Raw genomic sequence first — 25,939 nt, 5'->3', positions numbered from 1 at the left:
GAGCCATCCATGTGTACAGCTGGGGCCCGGCCAGCCAGGCAAATCTGGGTCCACCCTTTCAAGCTCCTAATGCCTCAGCCGTATAGCAGTGAGGGAAGGACTTGCACATGGGGTTCCCCAGGGCAGTCCGCCTATGAAGCTGGCAGCCATCACAAGCAGTATCAGCCACTCCTGGCAGACCCCCATTTCCCCACCAATGGCAAAATGTCAAGGGTGCTCAACGGCCCACTCCCTATCCCCAAACTCTATCCTGCCAGTGACCATCTTAAGGTGGCTCCACCTTGTCAATTACATCAAACCTCCACAAGTAGTACAAGGTAGGCAAAAAAACACCTATTCTCCATGCCAGTTAGGGAAAAGAGGGGAAAATTCCTACTTGGCTCTGTCAACAGCAGCCGGTGAATCCTGCACTACTACAGGGTGTGGTGGGTGGGCCGAGCATGCAGAACAACTGCCAGCCGGCTGGGCAGAGCTGCCTCATATGGCTCCTGTCTCCTCCCCCCAGCCTGAGACCCAGATACCATGGAAATGCTCTGTCTCCTCTTCCTTCCAGGGAGGCAAAGAGCAGCCCCCGGCCTTATCAGTGGAAGCTGCTCGCCGGGAGGGCCATATTGCCACCTTAGTTGGAATAATGAGACAGAAACAAGACTTGGAACTAAAAGGCCACTTTATTAAACATAACATCAATCATTAATATGGCAAGGGCCAACTAGCAGTACAGGTCAAGCCAGGGGGTCACCCCTGGACCTCTGCCTTGACCTGTCTGGGTGAGCCCCAAAGCCCCGGGTGTGAGCCGTCCATGTGTATGGCTGGGACCCAGTGGGCAAGGCAAATCTGAGTCCCCCTTTCAAGCTCCTAATGCCACAGCTGTGCAGTAGTGAGGGAAGGATTTGCATGCGGGGTTCCCCAGGGCAGTCCACCTATGCAACTAGCAGCCATCACAAGCAATAGCAGCCGCTATTGGCAGACACCCATTTCCCCACCAATGGTGAAATGCCAAGGGTGCTCACCGGCCAGCTCCCTATCTCAATATCCTGCCACAGTCAGGGCCAAGCCTCTGCTTAGGCCCTAGCGCCCCACAGGTGGCCTAGTGCCAACCTCAGCCCTTGCCATAGGTCATTGAGGAAGATGTCTTTGTTTTTACTGGCCAGGTGAACCCCCATTACCTCAGTAGAAGTTGGCAAATTCAGCCTAGTATGTAGGGATGTGGCAAATAAATACCCAGACCTTCCCCCAAAGCTTTCTCTATGTCTCTGTTAGCCTTTCACTTAGCCCTCTCAGGAGCTAATGAGTCCCAAGCTTCCCACCGCACTGACATGGAAGCATTGTGGACCAATCAACAACACACCAGGCCACTATTTGCCTATGTACTGCAAGTCTGTGTGAGCCTGTAACGAAAGGCAGCCACGGTCATGCCCAGTGAGCCAAGGTCATTACCACGCAGCAAATGACTAGAACATGAGGCAGAGGACTGCACATTCCCTCAAACCATCAGGCCACTACTTGCCTGGGTGCTGGAAGCCTGTGTGAGCCTGCAAGGAAAGGGCCATGCCCTGTGAGACAAGGTCAACACCACATGGTAAATGATCAAGACATGAGGTGGAGGACCCCACCTCCCCTCAAACCATCAGGCCTCTACTTGCCTGGGTGCTGCAAGCCTCTGTGAGCCTGTAAGGAAAAAGGCCATGCCCCACGAGCTAAGCTCAACACCACACAGCGAATGACCAGGGTGTGAGGTGGAGGACCACCCCTCCCCTCAAACACCAGGGTGCTGCAAGCCTGTGCAAGCCTGTAAGGAAAGGGCCATGCCCTATGAAACAAGGCCAACACCATGCATCGAATGACCAAGCTGTGAGGCGGAGGACCCCCCCCCCCCTTCAAACCATCAGGCCACTATTTGCCTGGGTGCTGCAAGCCTGTGTGAGCCTGTAAGAAAAGGGCCATGCCCTGTGAGCCAAGGTCATACCACCCAAGTGAATGACCTGAATATGAAATGGAGGCCGTTCCTCCCCTCCAGCTCACGAGACTATGCTTATGTGTGCAAATCTGCATGAGCCTATACTGGAATGGCCATGTCCCTCAGCCAAGGTCATTACTGCCCAAGTGAATGATCAGTATGTGAGACAGAGGACTGCTCCTCCCCTTGAGTGTAGTGGGCCACCTTGCCTGTGCGTGCACATCTGTGGGGACTGTAACAGAAGAGCCATGCCCTTGGGAACCCCAGCTCATTACCCCCAGGTGAATAACCAAAAGTGAGGCAAAGGACCCCACATCCCATCAAACAGAAGAAGCAGCTCAGCTATCACTTTCCCCATGGCTAATTCGGAGTCAACCAGACCCTCTCTTAAGGGCTTGGGTCATCACTGTGCTAACGCTCAGGATCTAACTCTCATGCCCATTATTAATGTTGTGTGACCCCAGAAACTGCCCGGGCTTATATCAAACTGGGAGATTTACTGGTGAACCTAAATGACCCTAAGCTGCCTGATGGCTGGCACTGGATATGAGGAAACCCCCTTAACAGTCCACTCACCCATATCTGGGAGAGATCCACCAGCTCAGCCATAACTCCTACAGACCAACTGGTACTCCAGACTAGAGACTGCTGGCCACTTGGTCATAGGTTCACCACTTGCTGGGGGTGATGACCCCCAGTTACCAAGAAACAATAGCCCTCCCTGGAGGCATAGCTTAGAGGAGATTCGAGGGACAAGCTGCCCCATTCCATCTGCAGGCAAGACCGGGTGCTGCCTTAAAACGTAAACATGAGGACCACTCTGCAGAACCCTCCTCAAAATCCTATGCCACTTGGATGAAAGAGGGTTAGGTATGGGCACCACTGCCTAATTGTCCACATGAAGTGGGCTGAGGGGTTATCTAGTTCCCTCCCCCACAATCCAACTGCCATGAGGATTTGAAAATTTCAATTGTATATAGTTTATAGTAAGACTCCCGTACTAGTGGGTCAATGGGCCACTGCTCAGCCCACCAGTGCCCCTGAAGTAAACCCAGAAGCCATTGGTCCCCAAGACAGCAGAAATTCCAAGGAAACTCCACTGCTCAGCCCACCAATGCCCCTGAACTAAACCCAGAAGCCATTGGGCCCCAAGGCAGTGGAAACTTGAAGAAAACTCCACTGCTCAGCCCATCAGTGCCTCTGAAATAAACCCAGAAGCCATTGGGCCCCAAGGCAGTGGAAACTCCAAGGAAACTCCACTTCTAGGTGCCAACACAGAAGCCATTGGGCCCCAAGGCAGCAGAAACTCCATGGAAACATCACTTCTAGTTGCCAAGACCCTGCAGACAAGGCTCAGTGCTCCCATAGCTGCTGGAGCTCCCATAAAGAAGGCCGGCTAGTCTCATTTACTTGTCCCCTCCTCAGGTCCACCTCATCCTTCTCCTCTGCTTCCTGAAGAGGAAAGTAAGACTCCTCCAAGGTCTGTGGCTAGCCGTGTTAGATAAGGCCATCCTGGGAACACAGCTGTCTCTGTGAACCTGCAGACAAACAAAACTGGAAAATACAGCAGCTACAAACAATATGGCAGTACTGTGGTTAGTAGGCCTGACAAGTGGGCTGAGGGGTTATCTAGTTCCCTCCCCTACAATCCAACTGCCATGAGGATTGGAAAATTCCAATCATATACAGTTTATAGTAAGACTCCTGTACTAGTGGGTCAATGGGCCACTGCTCAGCTCACCAGTGCCCCTGCACTAAATGCAGAAGCCATTGGGCCCCAAGGCAGTGGAAACTCCAAGGAAACTCCACTTCTAGGTGCTAACCCAGAAGCCATTGTGCCCCAAGGCAGCAGAAATGCCAAGGAAACACCACTTCTAGGTGCCAACACCCTGGAGATAAGGCTCAGTGACTTGCCAGCTGCTGGAGCTCCCATAAAGAAGGCCGGTTAGCAGCTGACAGGCCCAGGTGTAGTAAACTTTCTTAAGTCTCATTTACTTGTCCCCTCCTCAGGTCCACCTCATCCTTCTCCTCTGCTTCCTGAAGAGGAAAGTTAACCCCCAACATGCTGCTCCCTTTATGACTGTCCCTTTATGACTGAGTCAAGTAACAACCCAGTGGCCAAAACTGCGAAACCCAAAGGCAAGACCTAAGATGATACAACCCAGGAGCCTAAACATGGGAGTCAAGAGACTGTTGCCTGACCCCTTGGAGCCCCCACAGCCAGGCAATAGAGGCCAGTGGACTTACCTACCTTGTCAATCAGGTCCACTGTCACCTCAACATGACTGGATTAAAACAGCCTAGGCCAGATCTGCTACTGGCTGTCAATTGTGCTAATCTGGTAGAAAGATCAGATCACATCTTAGACTCTGGTGCCCTGCATGACAGCTTTGCTGATTTCAGCAGGTGCAATAACACAGCATGACATTAGGTGGCCTGAGTGACAAAACCTAAAAAACAGCTCTTTAGGTCCACAAAGGCTGTAATTTGAGCAGGGAAAAGGGTTTTATCAGCCCCCACCTTGGGACTGTAGATCCTTTCTAAGTCAGTAGAAATAATGTGTGCAGCAAACCACCCTTCAGATGACTGCAAGCTCCCCCACCCGAGCCTCAGCTTTGCCTTCACTGCTGCTGCTGCTGTAAGTACTCTCTCCAAATAAAGGGAAAACAGTGAGGGAGCCTAGATAGACTGGAGGCCTGCAGGGGCTGGGCCTAACCCTGCTTCCCTCCTGACTAAGAGACATTGGTAGCAGTATTTTCCTCCTCTCCTTGGCCACTTCATCATCCTCAAAGGAAGAGTCTGCAGGGCCACTTTGCAGGAGGCGTATTTTCTGGCTGCTTGCCCTTAGGAGGGCGACTACCCTTTCTCATTGGCATGATGGAAACACACTGTAATGTAATGTAATGTAGTGTAAAATGACTGCTTTTAGAGCTTCAAAGCCCAATAGGAACACAGCACTCCCAAAATGGCATCACAAACACTGAGTAAGCTGCAGAGGCCTCTATAAAATGGCCACCAGTGCAAGGAGGCTAAGCAGGCCACTATGAAACACACTCAAAATGGTCACTCCCAGCACAGGATAAGCTGCAAAAAGGCCACAAAAATGGCCACTACTGCCAGTAAGCAGGAGGCAAACCAGGCCACACAAAGCCCACACTCAAAATGGCCACCCCTGGTGCTGTGCATATTGCAGATGCTTTCACAATATGGCCACTATTGGCAGGAGGCTAAGCAGACCACTGGGTGCCACTCTCAAAATGGCCACCCTAGCACAGGATAAGCTGCAAAAGCCCCCACTAAAATGGCTGCTACTGCCAGTAAGCAGGAGGTAAATCAGGCCACACAAATGCCACACTCAAAATGGCCACCCCCAGAGCTCTGCATATTGTAGATGCCTTCACAACATGGTCACTACTGCCAGGAGGCTAAAAAGGCCACCAGGTGGCACTCTCAAAATGGCCATACCCAACTGAATAAACTGCCAAGCCCTCCCACAAAATGGCCCCTGCTGTCTGAAGGCCTTAGACTGAGCTATTGTTGCTGGTAATACTACCTCCCAAGTAAGTGTAATGGGAGGGGAGGGGAAAAGCCTAGATGGGGGAGGGTGCTACCGGCATCCACCCTGCTAAACCAGTAGCAATAAAGTATGAATTAATCCACTCCTCCGATGGCTGCATCTCACCCCTGTGGCCTACAGCAAAACCTATTGATGATGTTGATGTTGTTGTTGCTGCTGCTGCTGCTGCTGGAAGTACTCTCTCCCAATAAAGTAAAATGGGGGGGGGAGCCTTGGTAGGCCAGAGGCCTGAAGGGCTGGGGATAATCCTGCTTTAGCCCTCCTGACTGACAGACAACAGGTCTCAAATGTAAATAAGAAAAAGTCTCTGCCAAACCAATGGGCCTGGTGCTGGGCCCTGGCTCTCCTCCTGGAGTTTGAAGGTAGCAAGGAGGGGAATATCACAGCTTCTCCAAGGCAGCTATCACTGCATAACCATGAGGGCCTTTGGTAAAACAGCTTCAGAGGAGCTTGGCTGAGAGAGCTTGATTTGAGTTCTCCTCAGGCCAAGCACGCAGAGCAACTGCCAGCTAGCTGGGTGGAGTTGCCTCATAAGGCTCCTGATTCTGCCCCCCAGCCTGAGACCCAGATACCATGGAAATGCCCTGTCTCCTCCTTCCAGGGAGGCAAAGGGCGCCCCCCGGCCTTATCAATGGAAGCTGCTGGCCGGGAGGGCTGTATTCTTTTAAGTTAGTATATGTTGAAAGTGTAACTTTAAAAAAAATTAAAAGAAGGCAAGATTCTCTAGTAATATTTTTTTACAAATGTATACCAAATGAACCAAAAATATTTACTCTTGTCAGAAGATTAATGATTGGATATAGGAAAACTAACATGATGTTTATGATGTCTTAAGTGCACATTTATATCTGAATGAGGCTCGACCAGAATCATCTGGAATGACTCAATAAATCCCTTTTATTCACACTCCTAAATGCAAAGGATAGGGAATTTACAACTGATAATATTATTTTTTTATTTGTACCAAAAAGTAAGAAACCACAAATTTGGATCATCTACCAGAAAGTTTCTAAACTAAAGATGCCAGCATATTAGAGCCAAAGTCCCAAAAAAGATTATAATATAATAACGCTAGCGGAACAGACTCTGTTCCTTTCAGATCATGGTATTTGCTTAAAATTAAAACAATATACATGTTCCTTGGGAGGTGGGATTCCCAGCTGTACTAGTACAATGCAGGGATGCCCAGCTGCTCCCCCACCCCTATTTTCTCATGGATGGTAGTTGGAAACTGAAATGAGGGGACTCTCAGCTAGAGCTGGAATCAGGAAGAATAGGGATGTTGCCTTCTATCCTCTCTGTGATGGCTTCATAGATTATGTATTTATTGTTAAAATGACACCCACTGGTTTCTGAGAGTTTCCATTGTCAGTTCTGATTGATGTCCATTTATTTTTCTGTAAAGTCCAATGTTGATGGCAAAAGGGCACTGTTGGCACATAATAGCATATATCATATTACATGAAGGGTGAATGAACTTGTAATTGTATGACTGATGTTTGTTTCATTTTATTTATATCCCACTTTTCTCCCCAATGGGGACTTAAAGTAATTTACAACATTATCCTTTTTTATCATCACATCAACCTTGTAAGGTAGGTTGGACTAAGAGAGAGTGAACTTCCATGGCAGAATGAGGATTTCAGCCTGGGCCTTCCAAATCCTTGTCCAACACTTTAGCCACTACACCATGCTGGTTCTGGTTAGTCAAAGGAGAATGGGAAGGAAAAGTCCAATTGAGAGGTGGAAATGAGAGTGTAAAATAACTTAAGCAGACCATTGTCTCTCTACTTCTTTCTTCTACAACTAAAGGAGATTTCCTGGCTTCTTCTCTTGATTTTGCAGTGGTTACAGTATAATAAGATGTAAAGAAAACTTAAGCTTGCCAAGAAAGAGCAGGACATAATTTAAGACATGAGAAAGAAAGAGTTTTTTTGTCATCATATTATTATATGAGAATATGGATAAACTTTGCAAGTTGCTGATTTTAGACCTTAATGTTCTTGGACAATGGCAAGATAAATTGCAGGGGAATATAAAACTGACTGGAATATACATTTCTTCCTCTACTGTGCTTTTAATAAATATTATAAAATATAACTCTGAATATTTATATTTTCAGTTCAGAAAGTCAAGAATATCCACTTGTTGCAATTACAGCTATTTTTTAAATTAGATGTAAAATTCTATGTTTCAAAATGCTAATTTAAGGTGATTTATTATTGTTTATGTAATTAGATGCCATTTTAAGAAGAATGTGGGGGGGCAGCATAATATTAATTAAGATGCTATGTTGATATGGGAAGCTTATTTAAAATACAGTGATGACAAGAGTGGTTTTGTCTAGCAAAATCTTTCATGGTCTCATAATGATGTATGAGATTTCATTTCCATTGAAGACAGTGGTTTGCACTGGCACTACAGTTACTATGGTAATGAGTTCTTCAGCACAGGAATATTCCATTAATTGGAATTAATATCAATTTTGCTGCCTTTTACAACAATATTTCATTAATAGGAATTTTCAACCTTTATAAAAGGACAAAAAGGACAAATTTACTTCAAGTTTTTTTAAAAAAAATCCCTAACATATTTCATGCAAGGGTAGAAAAACCCTAAGTGTTACTTGAAGAACAAGTCATATGGCCAACTAATATGTTGAAAGTGTTGTTTCAGTGTTTCCTTGCACATTTATAGTTCAGCATTGACTAAAATTATGTTTACCACATACACTGCTCAAAATATATATTTACTATTCCACACTGGGAAGCTTTGGAGTGTGTGGTAAATGTGAGCCAACTTGTGAATTACCACATACACTGCTCAGAATGTACCTTTACTATGACACACAGGGAAGCTTTGCAGTGGTGTGGTAAATATCGGCTGAATTGTGAAAGAGGAATATGATGGATCAACTGTATGACAGTGTGATGGAATGGTTAGAGTGTCAACCCTGGCAATCAATGGGGTGACAGATGTCGCAGCCAGATCACCCTCACATGATTAGAGTGTCAGACTAGGACATGGGAGACTACCTTAAAATCATTGCTCTGCCATGAAACTCACTGGTGACCTTGGTCAGTCTCTCTCCCTCTCTCAGCCTAACACACCTCATACAGTTGATGTGAGGACAAAATGGGAGAAGACATAGAATCAGGTATTTATTGAGAGATGAGTGATACAAAGTTAGTTATCTGGAATGTCACTGTATGACACGTTTTGCCAGAATCATCAGTATGCCATCTTGATCACCCGAACTGTTGTGTATGGCTGACACATATTATTGATCCATAGATTATTCCTTTTTTTCTTTAATCATTTAATCATCTGGAGATCATTAAAGGCAATATTTGTGGTTTAGATAACCTCAAGTTTTCCCTTCTTTCTATACTTAAAGAGCAGACAGGACTCATAAAATGCTTGGTGGGCACTACAACTGGACACTTTATCTGAAAATTAGGAAGAATCCAATGCAGTACCAAACTTCTAAGAGGAATCCAAGGACAGCCAAGAAATTATAGGCCCATTAGCCCATCGTGTTAGAATTAAGTTGGTAGAAAGTGTTATTAAAGCTAACCCTACCCAAAAGAGCAAGGTTTAGTGGAATAGCACACGCAACATAAACACACACACTGCAGTTTCTAGAATGAATGGAGGCTCGGAGCATGCTCAAAAGCATTCATTTCAGACCCAACCTGAGCAATCACCTGTCTGTAATTTCCATAGATTACAGGTTTTTAATAACTGAAATCATTATCAATGGTCCTTTATCTCACTTTGAATGTGTGAAATCCTTAGCTATGAAATTTAATATATTTGTTCCATGGCTCTGTTTTGGAAGTAAAAGATGACACACAATTATTTCTAGATAAGACACTAATCTTAAAAAAAAACACATGAGCTTACTTCTAACTTACTTCCATGTAAAAGTATTTTGGATGCCAAGATTTTTATATCCAGGGTGAACATCTCTAAAAATCCAGTAGGTGCAATATTTTCTTTTAGTTTTTCATCTTAGTTGTCATTTCAGAATCATAATTTGATTTCATTATTTCTATTGCACACAATAATCTCCATTTCTATTGGTTTCAAAAGGAAGGCCTGAATGTCACTGTGTTAGCAACCCTGGTCGCCTCCACTCCCTGTCAAAAACAGGTAGAAGAGGTATTACAACAAGTAGTGAAATAGGAACAATGACAGCAAGCAGTGCCTGATGGGGACTAGTCCATGCCAGATATAATTAGCCAAACAGCAACAAAAATCTCTTATGATAATTTGCTCTGATGCCTTCTCCAGTTCAACAGAGACCCCAGGCTAATGCTGGATATAATTGCTAACTGGCTGATGGAGCAATTCTTAACAGGTCTATTCAGAAGTAAGTCTTCTTTTTATTCAAAAGAGCTTACAAAGTATCCAGGGTCATTCAAGCAAAGCACTTTTATTTACTGTAGGGTGGCTGATAAAACATAAACATAAATACAAAATGAAACAAACAAATTGCCAAACATTAACAGCAGTATAGGGTAAATTCAACCAAGCAGGGTCAAAACTAAGCAGATAAATGTTGCCAGCAATAAAACTTTGAAACAACATCAATAAAACCCAGCATTGCAGTAAAACAGCAAAAAAAGACCTGCCACTCAAAGAATGAAAACAGGTCCTTAAGGACATCCACAGTCAGAGGACTGACTGGCCATAATGTCACAGGGAATTCCAGAGCCTGAGGGCCATGGCTGGAAAAAAAACATCTATGCACTATTTTCACCACTCTCAAGTTACCAGATGATTCTACATTCTGAAAAAAAATAATTGGGGGATGGTGGTTCTTCAGATATTTTGGTCCATGGTAATTTAGCGATTAAAGATCAACACTGACATTTTAAATTGAATCTAGAAATACGGTGGAAGATAACTGGTGAAAGGAGAGTTGCCAAAACAAATGCAGCTTTAGAGAAGGCAGTCTCATTCTTCTCCAAATCAAACACCAGACTGAGATTATGCCCTTTAAGGCATAAGGGCTAATGTTTGTAGAGAAAAAGTGTCATGAATTCCTGAGGTGAGCCATTCAGAGACCATGGCATACATGCTGAAACCCACCAGAACAACCAGCCTGGAGAACTCTTAACACTAACACCAATATTAAATGAGCCAGCTCTGATGAGGAGAGGCAGCAGGATGGATGCAATATTAACTTCAATGCCTCCAGTCCTAATAGCTACGCAGAGCTTTTCATTGAATCAGCAATGATTAGCTGAATAATTGCTTCCTCAATAACAATTAATGGACTAATGGCATTAATTCATTTGTTGTTATCACTGTTATTTGAGTTACCTTAATATCATTATCAATCTATCTTTATTACATTAGCAGAGAGCCATAGCAACAGAACAAGATAAAATCACATTTCTATCAAGATAATTTTTTTTTTTAAATTCTGGACATTTTCAGGAAAAAGATTAAAATATAACATTTAAAATATATAGCATTTAAAATATCTAATAATAATACAAAACCATGCAATCTAAAGGCTAATGACCCATAAGTGTAGTTGCTATATGGATCAACCATACTTGTATAAGCTCTTTTTTGTTGCTGTTTGGGTTCTATGGAGCTGATTTAGGAACCAAACTTACAACACAAATGTAAGTTAAGAAAATTCATTTACATCAAACCTTTCAACAATCAGAATAATACACCTTTTTAAAAAACCAAACTCATAGGTACAACAAGAATAGAAATTTGCAGCCAATAATGTCTTGAAGTTCAGTCAAGTAACTGGTTGCCTTTGAAACCACCCAGGATAAACAAGGTCCAACTTTTTGGATCCCAGTGCTAGAGCCCTTTGCTACAGTCCTCTTGATTATGAATCTGGCGGAGTTGGCCATGTTAGCCTGTAGTAGCAAAATAGTAAAGAGTTCAGTAGCACCTTTAAGACTAACCAACTTTACTGTAGCATAAGCTTTCGAGAACCACAGTTCTCTTTGTCAAATGCATCAGATGCATCTGATGAAGAAAACTGTGGTTCTCAAAAGCTTATGCTACAGTAAAGTTGGTTAGTCTTAAAGGTGCTACTGGACTCTTTTCTATCTTGATTATGAAGCAACTGGAACCCAAGCTTCTGTCTTCAGCTTAGAAATTATAGCCCTTATTCAAGATAATAAGAGCACATAAAATGTTAATGAAGCTCCCTAGCAACCAGCCTCTTCCTCAGTTGCCTGGCTCCAGATACTGACTCTTCCTGATTGGGCTAAACCAATTAACGCATGAGGGTTACACTTGCATCAGCACACCTTGGCCGTCGTCACACGGGCATCTCTTCCGTTACATTTACAGCATATAGCGTCCTACCTGTTATCGGCACAGTAACATTTCTTTGGGTCACCTAACGGCTCTTTGCGCCACCAGCTGTCCACACAGAAGCACTCTGTTCTGTTCTCTCTAACTGCACAGAAGCAGCTCCTCCCCCCTTTTTTTTATTATTCTGGCGTTTAATTCCGCTATAACGGAATAACAGCATATAAACATTCCGTTAGAGCAAAACATTACGACCCTTTTGTTTTTCCAGCTTTGAAATTATATAAATAGCCCTTTGCCCGCAGAAAACTCCCTGTCTGACGTGATCCCCATCGCTGAAGACTCTGCCATGGCGATTGAGTCATTTTTACTTCAGCAGAAAGTTTGCATTGTGTTATGTCGTTATGGCATTATAAGGACATAATAAAATTTTAAAAAGGGGAGTCGCAGGAAGAAATGGATTCTGGGATTGAAGGGAGGGCATAGGATGTTGCGAGGGGAAATACATTGATGTGAGGCATTCACACTGAGGCACAAAATAGCGCGACTATCAAGCACAAAGCAGAAGAGAGAAAATCGCTACAGTGTTGGAATAAGGTGGGTGTTTGCTGGGAAATAGCACCATTTTAGCGCTAAATAAAAGCCCGTGTGACGACGGCCCTTATCATCTAATTTCTCCTGGTTTGACTGTCCTGGGAAATGAGATATAATGGTCCTCAAAAATCTATTGTGCTTAGCCTCAAAGCTCAGACACAGGAATGTGACATGTGACAAATCCTCAATGGACTTAGTCACAGGAGCAGATTTATTTGCTATATGGAATCCCATTGAAGTAGCCATCCAAGACTGTGATCAGTAGAATACCTATGTGTACTTTAGCGAAGGCTTTTCTGTGCTCATAATTCCTTATGTCAGTGAAGTAAGCTGGAAGATTCAGAGGAGAATCTTATAACAATCCTATAAGTATGATTGTTGCAGGCCAGTGCTGAGTGGGGGAGGAGAGCAGGGAGTGGCACGGTGACAAAAACGCAACAGACAATAGTACTGGAGTTGAAAGAGGCCACAATTTTATTGAAATTACAGTCCGCGGAAGCTGCCACTGGACCTGGGAGTCTCCGTCCCCCTCCGATAATGCTACACAGGAACCACCTCAGCACCTGAAACTAGAAAGAGAGAATCAGTGTGGAGCCTGGGCTCTGATAACGTAACCCAGAGCCTCCAGATGCACAAACACATCAATCCTCAGAAGTGGAGCTCATGAGACTCTGCTGCTCTATGCCCAGAGGAAGGTGAAAAGCCTCCAGGACCAAGTGCCAATAAGCCTGTAGAAAAATCCCTTCCTGACCCCAAATCAGTGATCGGCATTACCTTGGGCACATGAGAAGAGGCCACCAGCTCAAACTGACACACCCTCCCACCAGTCAGCTGGCAGGAAGTCCCTAGTGGCCAGCCAACCAGTAGTGGAAATGACTCGTATCAGGCCAGGTGATGGACGGAAGAATGACCACAAATTGGTATCCCCAGGGTCTCAGAGCACCTCCCTGGATAGAGTCACAGGGGTCTATCTGGGGGTGGGGGTAGTGCCATCCTATGGGACCATGTCTGTGGCTGAGCAGCAGTTTGCTGCCTGAGGGGGAACCAGTACTAAGTGATCCTTCCTGGTGTTGGGGTGAAGCCCCACTTCCCAGGTGAGCAAGAACCCACCTGCCTGTGGTATGGTTGACTGCAGCACAACTGGACAACAAGGGGGCTAGCAGGATGAAAGTTCAACCAGCCAAGAAACCCCTGTCCTCCAGGGCCAAAAGGAGGATCCCAGAATAAGGTGATTTGCAAAGGGTAAGGCAGCCTGACCCGGGCACCTGCATGCCTCCCACAGCTGGCCAGCGACAATGCAACCCCCTTGTCCCAATGTTCAGTCCCCAGCCTCTCCAAGACCCTACAGGCCTGGAAGTCCTGCACCGCCTCATCAGTCCCTCCCAGGACCAAGCCCAGGGGTGAGTAGTGGGTCTGCCCAAGGGGATCTCATGCCAGGTGGACCCAGGCCACCAACCCCTCTTGATGGCATTGAGGCAAAACCTCAGAGCTCCAGAAAGGCCAGCACGTGCCCGGACATGGACATAGACATCAGCCAGTAGGCCACTCCACTGTGAGTAACAAAAGGCCTGAAACCGGGACCAAGGCTGAGAGGACTTGTGGGGGGAGGAATTGACCAACCAAGAACTCCCTTGACCCCCATGTAGTTACGCCTCCCACAGGTACCTGGAAGCTGGCCCAGGCTGTGACTTTATCCAGGGAGGCACTCTGAGAACAGTCCCTCTGGGTTCATGGTGCAGATTCCAGGTCCTGCAACATACAGGGCTAAGAAAAACAACCAGTTAGCAAACATATTAACATGAAGTTGAGCATTACCAGCCCCCAGGGTCCATGGTACAGCTTCCAGATCTTGCCATGTCTTGGGCTGGGAAAACTATTAGTTAGCAGACATATTAAAATGAACTTGTGTGTGAGGTGTATGGCCCCACTTAAGGTCTGTAGATGGCAACTGAGGACCTAAGCCATGCCAGGAAGCTGCCCAGGAAATGTTCTGCCTTCTGTCAGAGGCACAGTTAACCAAGTCCCCTGAGTAGCGTGCAACTATGGACAGTCCCTTGCCATCCCTCATGGCCCATGATAAACAGGTGCAGAAATTGAGGCAATGCAGCATTGCCAGCAGAGGCAGCAGGCATCGGGGCCCTGCAGAGACAGTGAGGCCATGTTGGCCTAACATCCTTAGGCACATCAAGGGGAAACCATGAACAGAGGAATGGCCAGAGCCCCTGCATTAGCTCATGCCAAGGCTAAGGCGATGATTAAGTCCCAACCTGCCACACTAAAGGAGGACTGAGCCAACCAAACCTGCTTAGGATACTTGGTGTTCTTTGAGAATAGGACAGCCTGGCCACCCTCCTGCTGAGAACCTAGAAGCCAGCAGCAATTTGGATCTGCTCCTAGCTTGAATTGGAGCACTTGGGTTGCCAATTCCAATAAGAAGTGTGAGCAGAAAGGAAAATTTTTATTCATTCATATTAATCATCTGCCCAACACCTGGGACCCATGTTGTGTAGGTAGAAAAAAGGACACTATTTATGGTTACACCCTTTATAGTGTGCCTAATCACTGAGAATTAAAGTGAACCACCCAGCACGAGCCAAAACAGTCAGTCCCTGAGACTGTTCAATACACATGTAATGGGGCATGTACATGCTGTGTGCACGGACTTCCAACCAGCAGACATCTAATACCGAATTCAAGGGAAGCTGACACATGGCATGGGCAGTGCCTGGCGGTGAGCTCCAAATAAAGAACAAAGATTGTGCCACCACCATAACATCAGGGTCAGGGGGATGCGGGGAAGAATGTGTGCCACGGGAGTGCCATTTATGCAAAGGGCAGACTCAATCCTGCATTTCAATCTAAATGCTGCCAACTATTGCCAATTTTTGTGTGTGTATGTGCGGGGTGCAGTCAAGCCCCAAGTTGTTGTATTCCTGTATAATGAAGTCAACCAATCAATCCTGAAACCATTTTGATAATGGAAAATGCCATTTTAACAGAAAATTATATTTTAGACACCGACTGTTTCCTTCCAATTGATCCAGAATGCTGTGCCCTTTTAGTCGAAAAACAGCACACTGTTTGCTTACGGCCTGTTTGCTTATAGCCTGTTTGCTTATAGCATGTGGACAGAGACATAATCAATAATGGGAGAGGGTCAGTGTTTTTGATAACTGTCCAAAATTTGATAACTATCCAAATATGTTACAAACAGCTAGTGAAAGGGGGGGCGGGGCTGACAACTCAGACCGCGGTTTTAAAGAAATTTTCCTTTTCTGGCTCTTGAGATTCAAGACACTAAAATCAGTAATTGCTGCACAAGACCACCTGTTTCTTAAAGGAAAAAAAAAACCTGCACACATGTTTATAGCTAAGAGGAGATAGATGGGGGGAGGGAATTGAACATAAGAAACCAGAAAGTTAACGTTCCTTTTTTTGATCTCTCTGGAGAAAAACCCACCTGTCTCTCTGTAAAGCTAACCAAAGTCTCTCCCTGTCATCTAGAATGCTGTCTTGACATTATCATCTTACTAACAGAGACCACATGATTGCTTTTGCTGAATAATACATAGTACATGCATATATACTTATATATTCACATAGGCTACTACAATTTATACAGAATAACTTAGCAATCACTATACATATATCATCATATATAGCTCCAACCACATAGTTATAAGGAACTTAGGATATACTGAACCAAACAAAATGGAGTCTAAATGAACCTTTGGACAATTACGTGGCATAATGAGCATGGTTGGAATGGATTAACCCAGGGGCTTTTTGTTGACGCGTGTTGTCATAATTTGAGCAATGATGGTAAATATTGGGGAATCAAAGTGACCTGGCTGTTTTGCAGACCTTATGATTTTTAGGTGGGTTCCTTGCCAGAGATGACTCTGAGGGATCTCATTGGTGGAGAAGAGGGGAGAAACTATTCAAGGAAACATATAAAATGAGCATTGAAGATGATGGAATCAATAAGAAGAGAGAGGGAAGGAATTACTTTCCTTCCTGTCTCTCTTCCTTTTCAGATCTGCTGAATTTCTCTCCCTCTCCTCATCAGTACAGACCTCTTGGGACATCTTCAGGATTGGTAAGACAACTCATGTATGATTTATTGTATTGCTAGTATCTTTTTAGCTATGCTGCCTTTGCTTTCATATGATATCACAATTTGGCTTGCCAGGTTCTTGCATCATGATTTCTGAAAGTTTTTCCTGTAACCTATACAAGTTGATCTGAATAAAATTACTAAATTTATGTCTTGGCTTGTGTTATATCCTTGCTCTCTTCATTTGGGGAAACTCTTTTCAGTCCAAAATATGCAAAGATCCCTCTCTCGCATATTAACATTGGTTTAGCTGAAAGATAAAAGCTAACAAAGTGACCTGGCCGACTACAGCAAGAGGCTTACCCAAGGGGCAAGTGAGGAACCAATGCAGTTTGCCCCTGCCCTCTGCCCAGGAGACCCCCCCACAAGGGTCTGGACTCTGAGCACCCACCCTGCCTCACTCACATGAGCTGGCAAGATCATGCTGTGCCCTGCCACCTTCACTCCCAACTCTAATTAGATGAAGTGTTCCCCAGCAATTACATAGCAGGCATTCTAAGATAACTCAGCCTAGCTTGCATGTAAAAAACAGGCCTGCAGATGGGTACCATCTGTTTCCCATAGACCCTCACCATACATCTACAATTAATCTATTATAGGACCAAGGAAAGCCCTAGTGTTGCCTTTCTTAAAGCCCTCGGCCAGCCTGCCAAACCCAGTAACTTATGAACCGTCAGCTAAACGTTTTGGCCCACCAGCGGAGAGGCAGTGAACATGGTGCTTCCTTCAACAACCCACCAAAGTGGCTGAGAAGAATGATTGACCCAAAGCCCCCCATATTCAGTAGCCCCTTAAAGACCAGCTCGACTTTCAGAGTATAAGCTTTCAAGGATCAGGCTGGGAACAGTGTGTTTTGTTTTGTTTTGATGATATGTTGCCTCTCTTCCTGTTGAAACAGCAAAATCCAGTTGCACCAATACCTATGAGCATGGGTGGGGTGCAGCCCCTTGCCTCAGCTGTCCCTGCTGGACTAGCAGGGCCACCTCCCATGACTGTGCTAGGTAAATGGGCCTGGACACTCCAAAATCCCAGGGAATTCTGCTCACCTCTCAAAGAAAAGGAAGGGGGAGTTGGATGCCTGGGTTTTGCTCCTGGGTGAGGCAGGAGGCAAGAGGGTGAGGTAGGGTTGCCAGCTCCTGGCTGGGGAATTTCTGGAGATCTGAGGGTGAGGCCTAGAGAGGGCTGGGCCCAGGGAAGGAAGGAGCCTCAGCTGGGTACAATGCCACAGAATCCACCCTCCAAAGCAGCCTCCCCCGAAGGGAACTGATCTCTGGAGCAGAGGTCCATCATTGGCTATTGGCCACAAGGTATAGATGGAACTCTCTGTCTAGGGCAGTGATGCTCTGTATTCTTGCTGTTTCGGGGGGGGGCAATCAGTGGGAGGGCTTCTAGTGTCCTTTCCCCATTGGCAGACCTCCTGAGGATACCTGGTTTTGGGCCACTATGTGACACAGAGTGTTGGACTGGATGGGCCATTGGCCTGATCCAACATGGCTTCTCTTATGTTCTTATGTGATCAGTTGTAATTCCAGGGAGATCTCAAGCCACCATCTGGAGGCTGGCAACCTGGTGAGGGTGAGCCAATCCCTTTATCCCACAGAGTTTCCCCTTCTTCCTGTTTACCCGATCTTTCCAGGCCAAAACAAAACAAAGAAACAAATGGCTTGACCCATGGCTGCCAGCTCCAGACACGGAGAGGCAGAAGGCATGTGCACAGCCCAGCCTGGATCTTTTCCCCAGGTAAATAAGTTTGAACCGCAGCCCAGGCTCAAGGCCTGAAAAAGGCGAAGGCCTCGCCACATGCCTGCACTGCCTAGCCTGGATCCTATCCCACCACCACCCAGCGCCTAGCCCGAGAAGGCTGAAGGTTCTGCTGCATGCCTGCACAGCCTGGTGTGGCCTGTCCATCAGCACCCCACCACCACTGGACTGGGCAGAACAGAGAGGCTTGTAGATCTGTGGCTGAAGCCCTGCAGCCATCAGGGGCCTGTGCCCAAAAGAGGCTGGAGTCACCGCCGTGCTCCTGCACAGCCTGGCCTGGCCTGGCCTCCTCTCCCACTCTTACTGTCTGGCCACTCGCTTCCACAATGAGGCAGTCCCGGGTGAAGCTGCCACTGTGCTCTTGTGCAGTCCAGCCTGGCCTCTGACTCTACTCTCCTTCCCAAAGCCTGTGCTCGTTGGAAGTGCTGGTCCACCAGCCCAGCCCAGCCCGCTGCTATTGCCGTGGTCGTCTTGCATGGCCCACTCACCGCTTCTGTTGTTGCTGCTGCTGCCACTGCAGCCCACTCACCACCGAGGCCTCGCACGCCCATTTAACCATTCACCGCCTCAGCGTTCCTCTCGCTGCTGGCCCGCATTGCCCACTCAGTGTCATGACTGACATCCATGACATTGTCTAATGTTGACCTGATATTTTAAACCATTGCTGTTGCTGTACCCCGATGTCATATTGCTAATACCATAACTTGCTTTCACAGGCTCTCTGAAGCTGCAGGTGTCTTATCTTACACTTTGAAGCTCTCAGTGCTTCTGACCTTGTACACTGCTCGCTCCCATGAATTACTGTGTTTCAACTTTAATCTCACGCCTTCTTAGTGTCTAGACTTGATAGGTAAAATATGTGAGAAGTTCTTGGGACTGGTTCTCGCCAAAAGTTATGTTTTACTATTGGGAGGGGGAAAGGAGTAATTGTGCTCTATAACAGAATGATTTTCACACGTCTTGAATATTCATGTCAAACTGCCATTACTGCTTAGTTGCTTGCTTCTGAGTAATCCTATGGACATATCTGTGGAAATGATCTGATTCGTGAATAAAACCTTTCAACCCAGAACCTGGATTCTTGCTGTAATGGTACAGGGGTCTATCTGCCATAGCCTGTCATCCATAGCCTGACACTCAGTGCCACCACCGCCACTGCCTTGCATGCCCCACTTGCTTGAGAGTTTCAGTGGTGAGGGTGGGATCCGAATGCTCTTGGACGTCTGGCTCCAATGCCGGCCAAAAGCCAAAAGCCAAGTGCCGAGGGGTGGGGGCTAGCTAAGATCTGCAGCGGATGTGCACAGAAGTGCCCCCAGGCCCTTCACACTTCCCCACCCCTCACTGCCACATGGCTGCCACCATGATCTCCCCACCCTCCTCTCCCACACGACTCACAACCTAGGCCCCAGATGAGTCTGGAGGCCTGTGTTTCTCAAAGTGCTATTAGTTTAGCATCAGTTTGTGCACTCTGCTCTAACAATTTTTAGTTTACTTTTAGACTGGCTGCATAGAGGCCAAGAGTCCTCAAGTATTCTTCTGAGAAGCCAAGGCTAGCCACTAATCTCAATACAAAACTGCGCCATGAGTTCTCCTTCATTTCTTCTTATGCCAAGATTAAAAGGCCTGGAAATGTGCAAAAGATGACTTCCAGTCAATAATTGATGGCTGCCTTATAGAGCAAGATTGTTATTGAGAGTAGAGATAACCATGGCTGAAGATGTTGAAGGAGGAGCAACCAATAGCAGGTGAGCAAAGTGGTTTTATGAAAATTAGAGCTTTCTGAAGATTGGAGATTTCTAGAGCCCCCAAATGCTTCTCTGTACAGGAGCTCGGGCAGTAATTTCCCTACAAAAATTTCCAAGGTCAGAGAAAGGCAACCCTCCTCTCTTCCTATAAAATCTCAGAATACCAAGGGCAGCTTTCACAAGGTTATGTTTAATATAGTCAATATGGGCTATCCAAGAGCCTGACTGGTGGAACATCAACCCTAAATATTTAAAGCTAGACACCTGTTCTGGTGTTTTCTCATCCATTTATTATGATTCATTTTATTGCATTGTATTATTTGCTTTCTATTTTTTAAAAATCCTACATTCATTTTTTAAAAAAATATATGGTATAAATATTAATATCTTAAGAATCCTTTTGGACCCTCTGATTGCAAATTTGATAAAAAGAAAATAAAAGTTGTTTTTTTAAAAAAAAAATTGCATGTCATAGAACGTAAAACTAATGTAGTCCAGTGGCTGAGCTACGAATCAGAAAGTCCCCAGTTTGAATCTCATTTCTAGTAGATGGCCATAGGCAACTCTATGTCACCCCCCTCCCCACCTCCCATCTTGCATATGGGGATATCTTGCATATGCAAATGCCTTAAGTATTATTATGTCCATTTCCATTTGCTTTTCAAGTCAAAATTTATCCTGCTCTTCTTTAATTTAATTTAATTTAATTTAATTTAATTTAATTTAATTTAATTTAATTTAATTTAATTTATTATATTTATATTCCGCTCTCCCTGCTTTCGCAGGCTCAGGGCGGATAACAAATACAAACATGTTTAAAAACATTTAAAAACATTAAATAATACATTTAAAAACATTTAAAAACATTAAATATAACAATTCATGCTGCCCAGTGGTTCATACATGCCTCTGTGTTTGCATAGGGGTGATGGTTTAACCCCCCCTTCACGGGGGGGGGGGGGCGGGCACTGCCCGGCGTTAGCCATATGCCTGGCGGAATAGCTCTGTCTTACAGGCCCGGCGAAATGCAAGCAAATCTTGCCGGGCCCTTGTCTCGCAAGACAGAGCATTCCACCAGGTCGGGGCCAGGACTGAAAAGGCCCTGGCCCTGGTCGACGCCAGGCGGGCCTCCCTAGGGCCAGGGACACTTAAAAGATGTTTTCCGCCAGAGCGGAGAGTCCTCCGGGGCTCATATGGTGAGAGACGGTCCCTCAGATACGTCGGTCCCAGTCCGCGTAGGGCTTTGTAGGTTAACACCAAAACCTTGAACCTGATTCGGTACTCCACTGGCAGCCAATTCAGCTGGCGTAGCACCGGTGTAATATGCTCCCACACCGGTGCTCCAGCAATGACCCGCGCTGCTGCATTCTGTACCAGCTGTAACCGCCGGATCAGGCCCATAGGAAGCCCAGCGTAGAGCGCGTTACAGTAATCCAACCTAGAGGTGACCATTGCTTGGACCACTGTAGTCATGTCACGGGGAGACAAATAAGGGGCAAGCTGCCTGGCCTGCCGAAGATAATAAAAGGAAGACCTGGCAACTGCAGTGATCTGGTCCTCCATCTTCAAGGAGGAATCCAGAATCACCCCCAGGCTCCTAACCCTCGGGGCCAGTGTAAGTGCTGCCCCATCAAGTGTAGGAAGCTGGGGTCCCAAAGCCATCTCCCCACGACCCACATACAGGACCTCCGTCTTCATGGGATTCAATTTCAGCCGACTTTGTCTCAACCAACCAGCCACAGCCTCAAAAGCACACTCCAGGGCATCAGGGGCCGATCCAGGCTGCCCGTCCAACAACAGATAAAGCTGGGTGTCATCCGCGTATTGGTGACACCCAAGCCCGAAACTCCGCACCAGCTGGGCGAGGGGGCGCATATAGATATTAAATAATAATGGAGAGAGTATCGCTCCCTGTGGCACACCACAAACCAGTGGCCTACGAGATGACACCCTCTCCCCGAGCGCCACCCTCTGTCCCCGATCGTGGAGAAAGGAGACCAGCCACTGCAGTGCTGTCCCCTGAATCCCCACATCGGCAAGGCGGTGGGTCAAAAGCTCATGATCGACCATATCAAACGCTGCTGACAGATCCAGCAAAATCAGCAGTGCTGATCCGCCCTGATCCAGATGTCTGCGGCGATCGTCTGTGAGGGCGACCAACAATGTCTCGACCCCATGTCCCGGGCGGAAACCAGACTGGAAGGGGTCTAGGGCTGAGGTCTCCTTCAGGAAATTCTGCAGTTGCTTCTCTGCCGCCCGCTCAATCACCTTCCCCAAAAACGGAAGGTTGGAAACTGGTCGGTAATTGAGCAGGTCAGCAGGATCTAATGATGATTTCTTCAGAAGAGGCCGTACCACAGCTTCCTTCAGCGCCTTGGGAAAAACCCCAGAGCTCAAGGACAGGTTTATAATCGCCTCCAAGGAATTCCAAAGCCTGTCAACACTGGCTTTCACCAGCCATGACGGGCACGGGTCCAAGGGGCACGTGGTAGGCCATACCACCTGCAGAATCCTGTCCACCTCTTCCCCGAAAAGAGGGCTGAAATGATCTAATATGGGTCCCGAAGACGGCCAAGGGGCCTCTAGTTCATTTACTGTATCAACTGTGGCTGGTAAGTCGCGGCGGAGAAGCAAGATCTTATCAGTAAAAAAGCTCGCAAAAGCCTCACAGCTTATCTCCAAATTCAACTTTTGATGGTCTCCACCTGATTGGGAGACCAATGAACGGACCACATTAAATAATTTAGCTGGGCGAGAGCTAGCTGATGCGATGGAAGCTGCATAATACTCTTTCTTCACAGCTTTCACCGCCATCTCATAGGACTTCATAAACAGCCTATAAGATGTTCTTGCTTCCTCGTCCCGAGATCGCCGCCACACGCGTTCAAGTCGTCTTAGCTCCCGTTTCTGTTGCCGCAGCTCCTCCGTATACCAAGGAGCCCGGCGATTCCGGCAGCGAAGAGGACGACGGGGGGCGATTTCATCGATGGCCTCAGAGAGCCGGACTTGCCAGCCCTCCACTAGCTCATCTAATGAACCACCATGGAGCATTGGTTCCCGCAGAGCATTCTGGAACCCAATTGGGTCCATCAGTCTCCGTGGGCGAGCATATATTTGCTCACCGCCCTTGCAGGAGGGGGGTGGCACGCCCAGCCGGGCCTTCACAACCGCGTGGTCTGACCATGGCACCAACTCTACTTTATCCAGAACCACATCCAATCCCATCCCGAAGATCAGATCTAGCGTGTGGCCTGCTTCATGTGTGGGTGCCGATACAAATTGGGAGAGTCCCAGTGTTGCCATGGCTGACACCAGGTCCGTGGCCTGTATCGAGGTGGCGTCATCTACATGGGCATTGAAATCCCCCAGCACCATCAACCTGGGGTACTCCAAGGCCCACCCAGCAACCACCTCTAGCAGGCGCGGTAAGGCATCTGCTGGTGCGCTGGGCGGTCGGTACACCAAGCAGACAGCCAAACTCTCCTCGGCATTCCACACCAGGCCCACACAATCAATGCCAGAGATCTTCGGGGCTTTGCAACAACTCTTTGGTGTTGGCTATGCTGAGAAAGATTGTGTTCTTCAAAGATAAGGAAGAATTTGGGCTTCCAAACATATTAGTGTTTTGTTAGATCAGAGTGGTGAGAAATATCCATGTGGCGAGTCACCAATATTTTCTCAGTTTTCTAAAAGCAAGAAAATATGCACTCTACCCAATGCTTGAAATGTGACTGCATATATTTTATGATTCTTCCCTTTGTGGATGAGAAATGAGATGTTTTGCTCACAACGCTTTTAAAAAAACTTTTTGAGCCCCAAAGTAAACATAGAAAATGGATACTATAAATTCCACCAGGAAAATCAACAATATAGTGTTTCACTGCTTTATGGGAACTGATTGTTACATGTGAGTTGGGAAACACGGCAGATGAAATGACTTGCGATAAGCTCATTGTAAACAGTTATGCCTCACATTAGAGAATGCCGACTGTTTGAATCAGATCTGACATTAGAGAAATCCATAACCATTGCTACTGAAATTGAGGCAGCAAAGGCATAGGCACAAATAATGAGCCTGGGCACAGTTCACATCCTATATTCTATAACAGGCAGGACAACAAAATAGGAGGGCAATATACTATGAAATAAAAACAATTTTTAAAAATCAGACAGTCATATAAATTGTGAAGTTCTTTATTTGCTTCCATCAGGCTCAGCCTGTGAGATGATGATGCCTCATATAGGGGATGGATGGATAGGTAGATAGGTAGATAGGTAGATAGGTAGATAGGTAGATAGGTAGATAGGTAGATAGATAGATAGATAGATAGATAGATAGATAGATAGATAGATAGATAGATAGATAGATAGATAGATAGATAGATAGATAGATAGATAGATAGATAGATAGATAGATATGTTTCTCTGCCCCTTGTCCCCATGTTTTTCAACATCTAGGACTGGGAGAGGTCATTCAGAAATTTGGGCTGAATTGGCACCAAAATGTAGGAAACACTCAGTTCTACACTACCAGCAGATCCCAAGCAAGCTGTGGACACTGTGAAGAGTTTCCACCATTTTGGAGACAGTTTTGGAATGGAAGAGGGCTAACAAATTGAAACTTAATCCCTAAAAGACAGAGGTGCTACTGGTGGTGTGGTGTGTGTGTGTGGGCGGGGAGTCTTACACAGGAAATGGGTTGTTTCCTGTTCTAGATAGGCTTGCACTCTCCCTCAGGGTGCAGGTTCATAGCTTTGGGGTACTGCTGGACCAGGGCTTCTTATTGGATAAACAAGTGGCAGCAGTGGCCAGGAGTGCCTTTCACCAGCTTCAGCAGTACCACTGTAGTACATGCCTTGGTAATATCTAGGTTAGATTACTGCTAAGCACTCTGTGGGGGCTGCCCTTGAATATTGTCAGTTGATACAGAATGCTGCAGCCAGAACACTGAATATGTGTCATATCACGTCAGTCTTGTTCCATCTGCACTGGCTCCAAATTTTCTTTCAGGCCCAATTCAAGGTATTGGTATTGACTTCTGAAGCCGTATAAGGGCTTTGTGTTGGCATATCTTCTCCTACATAAACCTACCTGTTTACTCTGGTTATTTATTGTTTATTTATTTATTTCAAATTTGTATTCCGCCATCCCCGCAAGCGGGTTATCTTTGGGAGTCCTGCTTTGGGTTTCCTCTGTCATCTCAGGCTAGAAGGGTGGCAACCCGAGAAAGGGTCTTTTCAGTTTGGCATCAGAACTTTGGAACTCTTTTCCAGAGAGATTTGTCTGTTTCTCTTTAACGTTATCTGCCCCAGCAAGTGAAGATTTTTTTGTTTTGTTTGGCACAACATAATAACTGTTACTGGCCCTCCTCTCTGTTCTTTGTGTGTGTTTGTGTATGTTTTGATTGAATTGTTTTTATATTTTTTAAATGTTGTTTTAATTTTTTTAATGTTTTAATGTTCAGTGCCAACAGGACCTTATTTAAGAAGAAAGGAGACATACAAAAGCTTTTAAATAAATAAATGTGTAAATCAAACAACAGAACCACAGATGCAGATCCACCCACTGAAATAAATGAGCTGGTAAATGGAGCAGAAGATGAAAATAAAGTACTGAAATCACTCTCGTTTTAAGTTATGTTTGCAGTGATTAGTGCTACTGCCATGGTAAAGGAAAAGGATCTGATAATTTCAAACACTGAAACATAGAGCTGTTTGTCAAGGTTGATGTGAACCTCTCAATGAAGAGTTCTGGTACTCATATTTCAAAAAACATAATGAAGAGCTAGGGAAAGTATAGAAAAGGACAACCAAAACTATTATAGGTTTGGGATACCTACCTTAAGGGACAAGAGGCTTTTTATGTTAGAAAAGGCAACTGAGGGGAATTAACAT

The 25,939-nt window shown here is 45.9% G+C and overlaps 1 long non-coding RNA gene across 1 annotated transcript; it reads left to right on the top strand.

Annotated features, from left to right (window-relative positions):
- Positions 1–16,430: 16,430 nt before the first annotated feature.
- On the top strand, positions 16,431–25,640 carry LOC129325496 (uncharacterized). Its single transcript, XR_008596637.1, has 3 exons — positions 16,431–16,521; positions 19,799–20,045; positions 25,510–25,640. It is a non-coding gene; the product is annotated as an uncharacterized LOC129325496 (long non-coding RNA).
- The last annotated feature ends 299 nt before the right edge of the window (positions 25,641–25,939 follow it).

Source organism: Eublepharis macularius, chromosome 3, assembly GCF_028583425.1.
Source record: "Eublepharis macularius isolate TG4126 chromosome 3, MPM_Emac_v1.0, whole genome shotgun sequence".
Taxonomy (NCBI): Eukaryota; Metazoa; Chordata; class Lepidosauria; order Squamata; family Eublepharidae; genus Eublepharis; species Eublepharis macularius.
This window is presented reverse-complemented; position numbering and strand designations above follow the sequence as displayed.